At 42.1% G+C, this 13,875-nt stretch overlaps 2 non-coding genes across 2 annotated transcripts; both read right to left on the bottom strand.

The window, feature by feature from the left end:
- Positions 1-8,632: 8,632 nt before the first annotated feature.
- Positions 8,633-8,704, bottom strand: TRNAC-GCA. The gene has a single exon. It is a non-coding gene; the product is annotated as a tRNA-Cys (tRNA).
- A 4,783-nt stretch (positions 8,705-13,487) lies between these two features.
- TRNAC-GCA lies at positions 13,488-13,559 on the bottom strand. Its single transcript has one exon. It is a non-coding gene; the product is annotated as a tRNA-Cys (tRNA).
- Between the last annotated feature and the right edge of the window lie 316 nt (positions 13,560-13,875).

The raw sequence follows: 13,875 nt of genomic DNA, 5'->3' as shown, positions 1-13,875 counted from the left end.
AAAAAATAACAGCTGCTGGAGGGGTGTGGCGAAAAGGGAACACTTCTACACTGTTGGTGGGAGTGTAAACTTGTGCAACCTCTGTGGAAAGCAATGTGGTGATTCCGAAAGGCTCCCATATGACCCCGCAATCCCCCTACTGGGAATATATCCTGAAGAACTCAAATCACTCTATAAAAAAGATACCTACACATGTATTTTTATCACAGCATTGTTCACAATAGCAAGAACCTGGAAGCAACCATGCTGCCCATCAAAAGAGGACGGGATTAAAAAATGTGGTACATATACATGATGGAATACTATGCAGTCATAAAAAAGAACAAAATCATGAATTTCGCAGGCAACCTGGATGGAACTAGAGTCTATAATACTGAGTGACCTCTCACAGAAACAAAGATCCGAGTATCACATGTTCTCACTCATATAATGGACCTTGAACATCCAATATAATACTATAAGAAAATGACTGACAGTAGTAGGAAACTATGGGGGGGGGAGGAAGATGGGATTAACGGTAGTAAATATCTGTCTGGTTATGGGGAACCACCTCTTATCAACAAGGGTGCCTGAACGAAACGTATTTGTATACCTAACCCTTAACTGTACCCCACAATATCATAATAAAAAATATTGATTATAAAAAAAAGTTTAAAACACTCTTAGACATGATTAAAAATTATATAGGACATTGCGAAAAAGAAAAACTAGAAGTCAATCTCTTTTATGAGAACTGATACACATACCATTCAGTGAAATATAAGAGTATAATGTAGCACAACTAAGCTTTATTCCAAAAATGCAAGAATGAGATACATAAAAATAAGGTAGTGAAATTTATCACAACCACAGAAAAAAATGGAGAAAAATCATCCAATTATCTTAACAGATGCAAGAAAAGCTGGATAAAACTTAGCATTCATTAATTGTAATGACTTTGGTAAACAAGGAATAGAAATGAACTCTCTTAACATGAGGCAGGGCATCAACGCCCACAGTAAACAAGATCTTACTGATAAAATATTGAACACTTTTCCCAAGATCATGGATGAGACAAGAATATTTGCTATCATCCCTCTATTCGAAACTGCTAATCACTGCAAGGCTAAATGAAAATTGAAAAGGAAGAAATAAGGATGATTCTATTAATATTAAATGTCCTAAAGAGGGAAATCTATAGGGCCTGAAAGTAGATTAGTGGTAACCTGAAGATGGGTTGAGAGAAAGTTGAGTGGAACAGGGTTTCTCTTTGGGGTGATGGAAGTGTTTTGGAATTAGATAGTGGTATTTGTTGCACAACAGTGAGAATATGCTAAAAAAAAAAATCCCACTGAAATGTACTCTTTGAAATGGTTAGAATTGTTAACTTCATGTCATGTTCATTTTTTTTTTTTTTTTTTGAGTCAAGTCTCACTCTGATAACAAGGCAGGAGTGCAGTAGTACGATCAGAGTTCACCACAGCCTCAGCCTCCTGGGCTCAAACAATCACCACGGTTTAGCCTCCTAAGTAGCTGGGACTACAGGCACACACTACCACAGCCAGTTAATTTTTAAAATTCTTTCGTAGAGACGAGGTCTGACTATGTTGCCCAGGCTGGTCTCAAATTCCTGGGCTCAAACAATTCTCCCACTTTGGCCTCCCAAAATACTGAGATTACAGGCATGGGTCAATGCTCCTGGCCATGTCCTGTAATTTTTATCTACATTTGAAAAGAGAAAAAAAAAGCTTATTATAGGCCAGGCATGGTGGGTCACACCTATAATCCCAGCACTTTGGGAAATGGAAGTGACACACATAAGCTAATGAAATAGACTGTCAAGTGCAAAAAAAATGTCAAACATATATGGTCATCTAATTTATGAAAAAAGTGATACCTACAGTTAGCAGGGATGGGGGAAAGAGTGGTCTTCTTTTTTTTGAGTTGGGGTCTCACTCTGTCGCCCAGACCGGAGTGCAGTGGCTGCTCCCGGCCACCGCAGCCTCGACCTGCTGAGATCCAGTGATTCTTCCGCCTCAGTCTTCAACGTAGCTGGAACTACAGGTGTGCACTAGCATGCCTGGGTAATTTTTGATTTATTGTAGTGATGAGGTCTCGCCAAGTTGCCCAGGTGGGTCTTGAACCCACGGGCTCAGGCAATCCACTCACCTCAGCCTCCCAAGGTGCAGGATTACAGGCTGAGCCACTGAGCCTGGCTAAGAGTGGTGTTTTTAATGAATGGTTCTGAGTCAATTGAATGCCCATATGGACAAAAATTAACCTTGAACCCTATTTCAAAATACACATAAAGAGCAGCTCCAGATGGTTTGACAGATCTAAATGTCAATGATAAGTAATAATGCTTTCAGATTAAACTACCTTTCTGACTTTGAAACATGTACATAATGAAATATTTCTTATATGAGACACAAGAAGTACTAAGCATAAAGGGGGAAATGATAAATTGGACAACATTGAAATTATTAATTTCTGCTCTTAACCAGAATGATTCCAGTGAAAAGGACAGAAAGTCCTCTGGCATGGGTATGGAGCAACAGGTTGATGATGGTCTAAACTTGAACAATAACTCTGAAACTCTGTCAATATTTCCTAAACCCAGTTTTTGAAAACTGTGCGAACCAGAAAATTATCTCCCCAAAATGCATACATAAGTTTACCAAAAGAAACAAACAAAGGGTTTGAAACAACATACATGTAATAATCCCAAAATAGGAACTACACAAAGACTCCTCAACAGTACATTGGATAGATAAATCGTGGTATATCCACAGAGTACAATATCAAACAGGAATGCTAATGGACAAACTGGAACTATATGCCACCACAAAGATGAAAGACAAAGGATCTAGAGGAGTATAGATGATTTTATAGAAGAAAAACAAAGTTGACAACTTAAACTTCAGGTAAAGAGCCTTATCAAAAAGCAATTAAGACAGGGTCTAAGGGCACAAGAACAGACATATAATCCAATGGAACCACATGGAGAATCCCAAAACAAACCCACAGTTATTTAAGCATATATTTATAAACATTTAAAATTATATTCATATCTAGAAGGCTAAGCAACAAAAGAAAATAATGGGCTCCAGCTACACTCAAAACTACAAAGACATTTCTCAGGCATTTGTTGAGCAAAACTATCCAGACATAAAGACTCCATGAAAATATCTCTCAATAGCCAAATGTGATAAGCACATTGTGATATATTTGTACAATGAAATATGATATAACAATGAAAATGAAGAAACCACAGCTATATGCAACCACATGATGAATCTCACAAAGATGATATTGAGCAAAAGAGGAAAGATACAAAAGAATTCTCATTGTATTTTACTTACATAAACTTCTAAAACCTAAAAACTAATGTTTAGAGATGTGTACATAGGTGGTAAGATTGCTAATAAAAGCAAATGGATTATTTACACAAAAATCAAGGTAAAGGGAAGAAAGAAAGTTATTGTGATAAGAAAGCAGGAAGGGAAAGACAATGTTATATTTTTGACCTAGGCAGTGGGTGCATGGGTGTTTCATAAGTATTAAATAAATTGTTTGTGTAGGTACATGTGTGCTGTTCTGTATGTATATTTCACAGTGCAAAATCCACTCATTGGTATCTCCATACACTGCTGGTGAAGTACACATCCAAGTGTCTTTTCTGGGGATAAATTTGGCAATGCAGAGGTCTGAAATATGCATCTGAAAAAAATTCCATATCTAGGAATTTGTGCTAAAATAAAACCGGATGACAAATAGATGTATGTTTAATAAGACCCTTTGCAGTGTTGTCTGTAAGAGTGGAACTTAGAAATTGCATGGCTGTCCTACAACAGGATTGGGTAAATAAACTATAGTGCCAGCAGCACAGAGGAATACCATGCAGCCATGAAGAAAAGTGTCCTAAAAGGTTTTTGTATTGACATGAAAAAGTCATCAAGACTTTTTAAAATGTTAATACGTTATAAAATAAGAATAATTTTATTTTTATAGCAAAGTTATAAGTATATTGTAAACATAAATTATTCCTTATATGATCCATTTGCTTTTCTACAGATAATGCAGTTGTTTTAAAGCAATCATTCCAGTTGCTTGTGTCGCTTAAACAAGAGATACTTTTGTCTGAAAAGAAACTGATTCCAACAGGAATTACAATGGGTCGGTGGTGGTAGGTCCTGACTGTCTGAACCTCATCTGCCCTCTTTCTGAGGACTCCGCGTCCAGAAGGGTGATCTTACAGCACAATGACATCGTGTTTTAGTGTCTTTGACGTCGGTTTGGTGACTACAATGGCTTTGTTACTTGGGAGGATTTTTGCACTTCTGTAGAGCCAGGTAAGGGTACCTCATAAATTTCTGTCCCTCATCCATTGGCCAGTCCAAATTTGGGATCATGATGCTCTTCAAATCGCTGAAATATTAGGCTGATGCCTAAGTTCGTAGTGTTTGTTTTTGGCATTACAACACCGACAGGTAGGGGATTTACCATTTGTCATTTGGAGCGACAATGTTGTGCTTGTGGATTTGACTTGTATTTTGCAGATATGAAGAAAATGAGTGCTATCTGTGGGCTAAAAAGATGGAGTGTCAAGCAGAAAAAAAACAAACACTTCTGAGTGTTTAACAGAGGAGTAAAGGCAGAGAGAGTGGATTGAAACATTTGTTCCAGTTCCAGGACAATGCCAACTGGGGAAGCACGGCAAGGAGATGGCTTTGTCATTCCAAAGAAGGCCACTTTACCTGAGTGTTTCTCCGTGTTCAGGAAGACCTTCGGGCTTTGCTATGAACTTATGCATCAGCCCAATATGCAAGAGGGGAGTGAGGGTAGTTGTATCAGTTGGTGCTTTTTCAGTCTATTGATTTTCAAGAACACTGGTTAATTGAAGAAAAAAATTATTAGAAACATATCATGGAATTATTGTTGAGACAGAGATCAAGACTTAGCAAAGGCAGGACCAAGTGAGCCTCTGAGATTCTGAGAGCCAATGTGATGTCGCCATAAGGCCAGAAGGGCCATGGAATGGTATTTGCTTGGTCCAGAATTGTCCCTTGTCCATCCAGCTGTCCCAGCGTGTGCCCACATCTTGGTTACAGAAGGCCCTAGATTCTAGTCCCCCCAGACTGTATGCAAGGAAACTAGGGTGTTATTAGGAAGAGAAGATGGACATTGGGCAGGCAAAAACCAACATCAACGAAAATCTTCCACACATGCCTTATATCAGTTATTTTTGAAACATTGGCATCAAGAAATGCTACATTAGGGAATGACTGCTGTGCTTGCAAAACAAAAGTAGTTGTCACAACTGGACACGAGAGAACAAGGAATTTAGGAGTACACTGATTTCCTGTTCTTTTTCTTTGACTGAGGCATCTGCCAAAATCCTATTGAACTCCATGCGAAGATTCTTTCTCTTATTACAAAGCATAACATATATTTGGATAAAAAGCAGAAAAGACAGGCCTCACCGATATCTGAAATGAGATATATCAAACGAGTGTGTGTGTGTGTGTGTGTGTGTGTGTGTGTGTTTCAAGGACATGAGTAAACTATTAGAAAAAAGCTTTGGCGATTATTAGAAAGATAAATAAACATATACCTATAGGTAGAATTTGGCAAGTATGCCAGGAGCAGTGGCTCACACATGTAATCCCAGCACTTTGGGAGGCGGAAGCAAGAGGCATACTTGAGTCCTTGGGTTCAAGACAAACCTGGGCAACATGGTGAGATCGTGGCTTTACAATAAATGAAATAATTAGCTTGTCATGGTGGTGTGCGCCTGTAGTTTTCAATCCACTTGGACGGCTGAGGTAGAGGATCCCCTGAACCCAGCAGGCTGAGGCTGAGGTGGTCATGAGCATGCCACTGCATTCTAGCCTGCGGGATAGAGTGAGACACTAACTCAAAAAAAAAAGAAAAAGAATTTGGCAAGTAGGACTGACATCCTGGTGGTCTCCACGACTAATCAGGGAGACTCTGTGAATCTAAGCATTTTATCAGCCTCTGCATCATTGCCTGGGTAACAGAAAAATATCCTGACAAGACCAACTTGTCTTTCAAGTTTGAGGACATCTCCTGACATCCTCCACAAATTCACCGGAGCAATTACCTAAAGTGGAAACTCATAGTACAAAGGATGGGGAAGCTGTGAACACAACCAGAATTGCAGTGGACAATTTTGACTCTGTTTTTCAGTAATCTCAGCGAATCAGCAGCAAGCACGGAGTCTTTTAGTGCAGTTGTGGAGAGGTCTGGAGAAGACAGGGTAGACATTTGAGTTTCCATTGTGAGTCTGAGCTTCCCGATGTTTGTAGACTCGACTTGGCCCTTCATACTGCTCTATAGCAACAGCTCGTCCCTGGAAATTTTGCCCAGGAATGGGAACTTTTTTCCAAGAAGGGTGGCACTTAAAATAACCACAGCTACAGCACAGACACTGACTAAAAAGAATGGATGCCCGTCATAAACACCATTAAATGCCTCCCAGCTGAATAAGCAGCCAGGAACCCAGGTGATCATTTGAATCCATGTGATCGATTCCTCAAATACTTTAATCCTGAGACCCTTGGGCTCCTGGTTTGTCAACTCTGAAAATTCAACTGGAATTCTACTTCCTTTAATCCTAACTAAGGCAGAAAATCAACTCTAAGCTCACCTCCCCTTCTAAAATTTATATTTTTATAAATATAAGTGATACAAATGTAGCTTTGTATGTAGATATATATTGCATAGCAGTGAAATCAGGATTTTTGGTGTAACCATCACCTAAATAATGTACAATGAACCCACTAAGTAATTTCTCATCTCTCACCACCCTCCAGTCCTCCCACTCTTCCAAATCTCCAGTGTCTATTAATCCACATGCTATATCCATGTGTGCACTTTATAAGTGAGAACAGGTGACACTTGTCTTTCAATGCTTTTTAAAAATTTTATCTATTCATTTATTGAGTTGGAGTCTCACTCTGTCTCCCAGGTTAGTGTAGTGGCATGTTCATAGCCACTGCAGTCTTGACCTGCTAGGTTCAGGTGACCCTTCCGCCTCAGCTTTCCAAGTAGCTAGAACTACAGGCCAGTGCCACCAATCCAGCTATTTTCCTGGATATAGTGTAGAGTCGAGGTCTTGCCAGTTCCCTGGCTGGCCTTGAACTCCTGGGTTCAGGCAATCCTCTTGCCTTCATCTCCCAAAGTACTGGGATTGCAGGTGTGAGCCACCGCCCCCGATCAGCATTTGTCTCTCTGTGTCTGAGTTGTTTCACTTAAAATGATGGCCTCCACTGCATCCATACTGTTGCAAATGACATGATCTCATTCTTTATTTATGGATAAATAGTATTGCGTTGTATGCATATCACATTGTAATCCCATCATCCGTTGATGGACATTTATCCCTGGAAAAAATTCTAAGCCGTCTCTGCTTCTGTGTGTCACTCAGTTTTCAGGTGTAGTGTCAACCAGGGGCACTTGGTTGCCCAGAAATGGCGGGTTTAAGAGAGAATATAGCCTTTTACTTTGGTTTCAGAGACTGCATGCAGACACATTTCTTCCAATGAGGTTCCCATAGCTGGGGATCCACAAAAAATGGACACAGAACCTGCATACTGGAGAAAAAAATCAAAAGTAAAAAAGAATACAAGAGAAACGCCCATGAAAGGAATGAAAGACAGAACAGAATCAGGCCGGAAGAACAGGTCTGAGCAGATCACATGGGGCGGCAGCAACATGGAAAGGAGTTTAGGTGCAAACCAACCTGCTTACCTTCTTGTCCCTCCTGGCAGGAAGAGTCAGTTTTAGGGGACCCAGGAGGTAAAAGGAAACTGTTCTAATACTTGGTCAGTGAGCAACCATTAGTGCAGGTAGAGAGCATCTTAATTTGAGTCGGGGACCTGTGGATCTTTAACTAGATGCTTTACTGAGAAACAACTAGTGTTGCCTATAAATATGTTTCTACTCTGAAAAACAAACAGGGAGTGGAATAATTACTTATGACCTGCCACCACCCGTAGCATACTGTGCCACTACAATTGGTCACCCTCCTACCATGACCATAGCTTCATTCCAACCTTCAACTGTCGTTCCCACATTCCTCCCCCTCTACACGCCTGTCCACTGTCTGTCCATAGTCCAGCAACCCACATGCCCTCGGTCATGGACTGAAGGAAGGGACTCACTTGACCATCATTGATGTTGACCACCAGGATGTTGTTTAGAATTGCATGTTGTTGTATGTTCTCAATCAATTTTCTGATCACTTAGAATAATGGATGCTAGGATAGGTATCACCAGGAGACTGATATCCACTAGCTTCAAAACAGAAGTCCCCAGATTTCTCCTCAGTCCTGCTAAATCAGAATTTCTTGAGAAATCGCTATTCTTGCTAAGGTCCCTCAGAAATTCTGATCCAGAGTCAGACTGGGTAACCTCTGCTTCAGCCTGCCCCTCCACAGTGTAAACTTCAAAGAAGAGCAACTAATTAAGAACTTCTGAAACACACAGAGTTTATTGAAATGAACATGACTTGTGCCAGATGACGGAAGTTACTTGAGAAAACCGACACAAGACATGGGAAGGACAGTGATGAGGATGACTAGCAAGCAACCTTATATCAGGGAAAGGGATCTCACAGCAAAAGAGTGTCAGGGGGCACCCGGATTTGAACCGGGGACCTCTTGATCTGCAGTCAAATGCTCTACCCCTGAGCTATACCCCCTTGTCCCATGTGTGTTCCTCCTTAGCATATTTCCCTGTGTTTGCACATCCAAGGATTCTAAAGGATACTGAAATGCTTGCCTACGGAAACTGGCAGCCCCACCACAACTGACTAGGGACTGCTCTTCTTCCATTCCTCAGAGACCCATCACTTGTCTGACGGCACTTTTCAACTCCCTAGCCACAACCTGTTCTCCTTCAATAAACTGAAGTCTCCTCCTCTCCCTTTCCCCAGTACCTGATGAGCATGAGGAGAAGAGGGAGCAGGTGTAAGAATCATGGCTGTATTAGCTATTTCCACAATAATGTATCGGCACAAATCTTCCCAAAACTCAGTTCCATGAAACATAAGCACGTATTCTCATGCTCACAGGCTGGCAGCATGGATGCCAACCAGCTGATGTAGGTTGGGCTTGACCTGATGACTCTGCTTCAAGTTGTGGGTTCATCTACCCTGGGTTTCCCTGAGTTGGGCTCAAGTCTGCTCCATGTATGTTCATTCTGGGATCCAGGCTGGAGAAATAGCAGCCAGCAATGGGATACTTTTCTCAGGACAAGGCAAAAGGGCAAGCCTGATCGTGCAAGCAGCTTTCAAGCCTCTCCTTGCATCACATGTGCTAACATCTCATCGGTTAAAGCAAGTCACATGACTGAGCCCTAACTTAAGGGCAGGAGACCATATTCCACCTCAAATAAGCAGATATGAAAAGCCTCTTGGCAAAGGGTGCAGATACAGAAATAAGTTAAAAACTAGGGCAACAGATTTGCATACCATGGTCTGTCCTCTTACTCACAATAATTTGCATCACTTCATCACACAAAATATGCTCACTTCTGTCTGACTGAATGAGGCTTTGGACACTTGGGATAGAGGTGAGCGTCTGTGATCTACATTAAATTCAGATGAGACGTCTCTTGATGCAGAGGGCTATGTCCTCAAGAAACAAGGCTTCTCAGTGCTGCACATCCTTAATACAATGACTGTACAGGAATCAACAAAGCAATAAACATTTACATTTAAAAATAGGACGAAAAGACCCAGTGTGCTGATTCATTCCTATAATCCCAGCAATTTGAACAGCACAGATGGGAGGACCACTTGACCTTAAGAGTTCAAGACCAGCCCAGGAAAATAATGAGGCCTTGTCTCTACAAAAATGAAAAATTAGCCAGGTGAGGTGGTGTGTGCCTGAATTCCCAGCTGCTCAGGAGTTTGACCAAGGATCTGGAGACTGTGGGGAGCACTGATCGTGCAATTGAACCCCAGCATGGTAAGCACTATTTGTGAAGATAAAAATGATTGCACAAAATGGTTGTCGCACACAATTGTGGAAACTGGCTCATAGAGATAGAAATGCTAGACAAAAGGGGTCATTTCCCCTTTATCTTTTGTAACAGCCAGAGACCCCTTCTGGATTCCAATCTCCATATTTTCCAGCCTTTTCACAATAATGCTGCATAACAAGCCACACAACAATAAGCATTCCAGGATTAGGGGATGTGCCTGGATTAGGTTCCCACTCTGATACCTGAAAGTGACTCCCAGTCCATTATTCTGCATGACTTTTGCTTCCACCCTCTGAGAAATCTTCCTTTTGCATCATCCTCCTTTGCAACGAGTGAAGAGGTCATTGGGAAACATGTCCTTTCGGTGGCTCAACAGTCTCCTCAGCTTGCTTCCCACCTGTAGAATGTTAGAGCCCCAAAAGTCTCTTGGTTCAGGTTGTTAACGTTCTTGTCAATACAGCTCTCTCAAGAAATGTGTGGGTTTCCTATGTATTCCATTTCTCAAAAGCCACAATCACAATTCTTTTGACGTATGTTCTCTCACCTCCCCACCTCAATTATAAGTTTTGGGCACATCACATTTCTCTGGGACCACATCCTTAAACTTTCTAGGAACATTTCTGTCCAACTGAGAGGATCTTAATAAAGGGCATTAAAGCTTTCATCAAGGGCATAAAAGCAGTTGATTTGTTCAGTTCCTTGAGGCAATGTCTTACTGGAAGGCTCTGGATTTCCTCTATTTCTTAAAATGATGTAGTAATGGCCTCAACTTTGTTTGGGAGAGATCAGTGTCATTTATTTCAAATATGCAATATCGGGACTAACCGATCAGTTCACCATCTGAACTCAAATCTTCCCTTTTTTGGTAGTACCCTTTTTTTCTCTTCTTTCCTTTCCTTGTCTTTCTCTATCTTTCTTTTTCCCTTTCACCTTCCTTTCTTTTTTTGTGTCAATGTTCACTCTGTCATCTAGGCTGGACTACAGTGGAATGATCATCGCTCCCTGAACCAAAACTGCCGAGGCTTAGGCTGTCTTCTCCCTCAGCCTCCGGAGTAGCAGGGATTACAGAGCACAATAGCATTCCCAGATCATTTTTTACTTTTTGTAGTGACAAGGTCTCACTATGCTGCACGGGCTGGTCTTCGACTCCTGGGCTCAAGCAATCCTCAAACCTGGACCTAACCAAGTGCTGGGCTTACAGGTATGAGCTCAGCCCTTTCTTCTAGTAACTTTTTTAAAGTAGCTGTAACAAATTGCTCAGGAGTTCAACACTCTTCCATTAAATATGCTCCTGCAACTCCGTAAATTCATGTCTATTTACGGCATTTCAGATTATCAGGAGCCACTCTTTTTCCTGTCCTCAATAATATTTTCCTTGTCTTTTTCCCAACTGACTGTGACAAATTCCTTGCCATATGGCTTCTGCTGTCACTAATGGCTTAATGAAGTAGCAGTGCCATGTGTCGCAAAAGAAGCCCCTGCCAACATATCAATTCCAGCTTTCCTCAGGTTTCTTCACGATAATGTTACATAATAAGCCACACCTTCAATCAATGACACAAATCAATAAGCATTTGTTCTCATCTCCAGGGGTCAGACAGTTCAATGTGATTCAGCTGATCTAGGCTGGGCTTGGTTGGGTGGTTGGCTTCAGGGTGTAGTCTTGCTTCCTCTGGCAAGTTGGGTTCAGGGTTGGGCCATGTGTGTCCACTCTGGGGCCCAGGTCAGAAGGGCACTTACTGGAAATTCTCAGCTCCTTGTAGTAGTGCAAGTGCCAGGGAACAAAGCAGACCTCACAAGTAGATCCCAAGTCCCTGCCTGCATCACAACAGATAATATCTTGTCAGTCAAAGTGAGTCACACAATGTGCCAATTATCAATTCATATCACTCAGCAGTAAGTTGACCCTTCCATACTTGCTCTGGTGTATTTGACGGGATCCCTGATGTTCTCCTCCTTTGAGTGAGCTCAATGTTAACATTTGTCTGTAGAGGGCCCTAGAGGGATATTGCAGGAAAAAGGGGACTTCTCTTCCTAGCCTGCCCTGGTTTCCAGGTCCTGCAGCTTGGTTGGTCAGTGGTACCCACAAGTGGTGGTGCTCTGACCCAGGCACACACCCACGGGGTGAAGTCCCTTGGCAAATCTTGGTCCCTTCTCTAGTATAAACACTGAGGGCTGTAAGCCTCACACTTGCATGGGGCTCACCTGTGCCCCAGAGGGTTGCTTCCCACTTGCCATGAAACCAAGGCGTTAATTTACCCATATTGGCCTGCCCTGCTATGGCCGCTTGCTTTGTTATTACTATTATTTTCCTTTTCACATGAAGCTGAAGATCTCAGCACCAAAGCTGAAACTAAATCTTTACTTGCTACTTTATAGATAAATTCATGGGTTAGCAGGGTAATGGTCACTTCAGTGGTTTTGCATTAATTTAGGCCAGCTCCTGTCTAGTTCCAACAAGTTGAGACCTGTGACCCTCCAACTAAGCCTGCTTGAGAGGTGACCTTTTGAGTCAGTTGGACAAAAACTCCATCCTCAGATCATGCTAATACCACCTTCTCTGGACATAAGTCATATGAAATGACAGAACCCTGACTACCGTTGCTCAGAATGAACCTTTTACTTCACTGTCCTTCATTTCCCTGAAATCCTTAGCCTGTTACCCATTCCTGGTACTAGCAAGGGTATTTTGATTAAAGAAGAGGCCTCCTCAGGTTAAAGTTTCATCTTGTTCAATAACGGCAGAATGTCAAGGAGCTCATGGCACTGCAGTGAAGCCTAAAGAACCAGGTTTCTGGCTGGGCACGGTGGCTCAAGCCTGGAATCCCAGCACTTTGGGAGGCCTAAACACACACATAGCCTGAGCCTGTGGTTTGAGACCAGCATGGGCAACATGGTGAGACCTTGTCTCTACAATCAATCTAAAAATTAACGGGGCGTGGGAACACATGCCTGTAGTTCTGGTTACTCGGAAGGCTGAGGCAAAAGGAACACTGGAGCCCAGCAGGTTGATGCTGGGCAGGCTATGGGCATGCCACTACAACCCATCAAGGTAAATCAGTGAGACTCCAACTCAAAAAAAAAAAACCAGGCTTCTAAAATGGACAGGACATCGGCCAACCCTGAACTGCCACTACTACCATGATGGACACTGATGAAGCCTCTTGTCCCACTGCCACCTCCAGAAAAAAAATCACAGTTCACCCTGCCTCTATGTGTGATTTACTCCACACTATTAGTCTTGTGCAGGGGCATATAATTGGGCAAGCTTAAGGCATTACCCACTGTGCTGCTTAATTATATGTGTCAGCCTGCCTGGACTACGGTGTTCAGATGTTTGTCCAAACCCCAAATTGAATACTGCTGTGAAGCTATTTTTTAGGATGTGGTTAACACTTAAAGTGTTCTACTTTGAGGGGTTTACAGCAACATACGTGGCTGGAAGTGGAATTTCTTAGTGGGTGAAAAAGAAATTTTGTAGTGGGTGAAAAAGAAAAAGGGGGCACCTGGATTTGAACCAGGGACCTCTTGATCTGCAGTCAAATGCTCTACCCCTGAGCTATACCCCCACCTGGCCACCAGCTTGTAACAAGCACTCTAACCTGGACAGCCACACCCAACTGGTATCCTGAGCTGTCTACTGGCTACTGTTCTGTCAGTAAGCGTAAGTCCTCCTCATACTATGCCCACCTCTCATTTCCCACCTCTTCACACCTGTCTGCCTCCTCTACTTATAACCAGCATAGATCCCAAGGGTGCAGAGAAAGAACAAACATCCAAGGGGAAATAGCAGATGGAGGCAAAGAGTTATGGGAATTATATCGTAGAGGCTGAAGTCCAGCATCCGGTGTGATTTGCAAAGGATGATCAGGGCATCAATGGAGT

This window comes from Carlito syrichta, unplaced genomic scaffold (assembly GCF_000164805.1).
Source record: "Carlito syrichta isolate Samal-C Ts95f unplaced genomic scaffold, Tarsius_syrichta-2.0.1 Scaffold304166, whole genome shotgun sequence".
In the NCBI taxonomy this organism is placed as follows: domain Eukaryota; kingdom Metazoa; phylum Chordata; class Mammalia; order Primates; family Tarsiidae; genus Carlito; species Carlito syrichta.
This window is presented reverse-complemented; position numbering and strand designations above follow the sequence as displayed.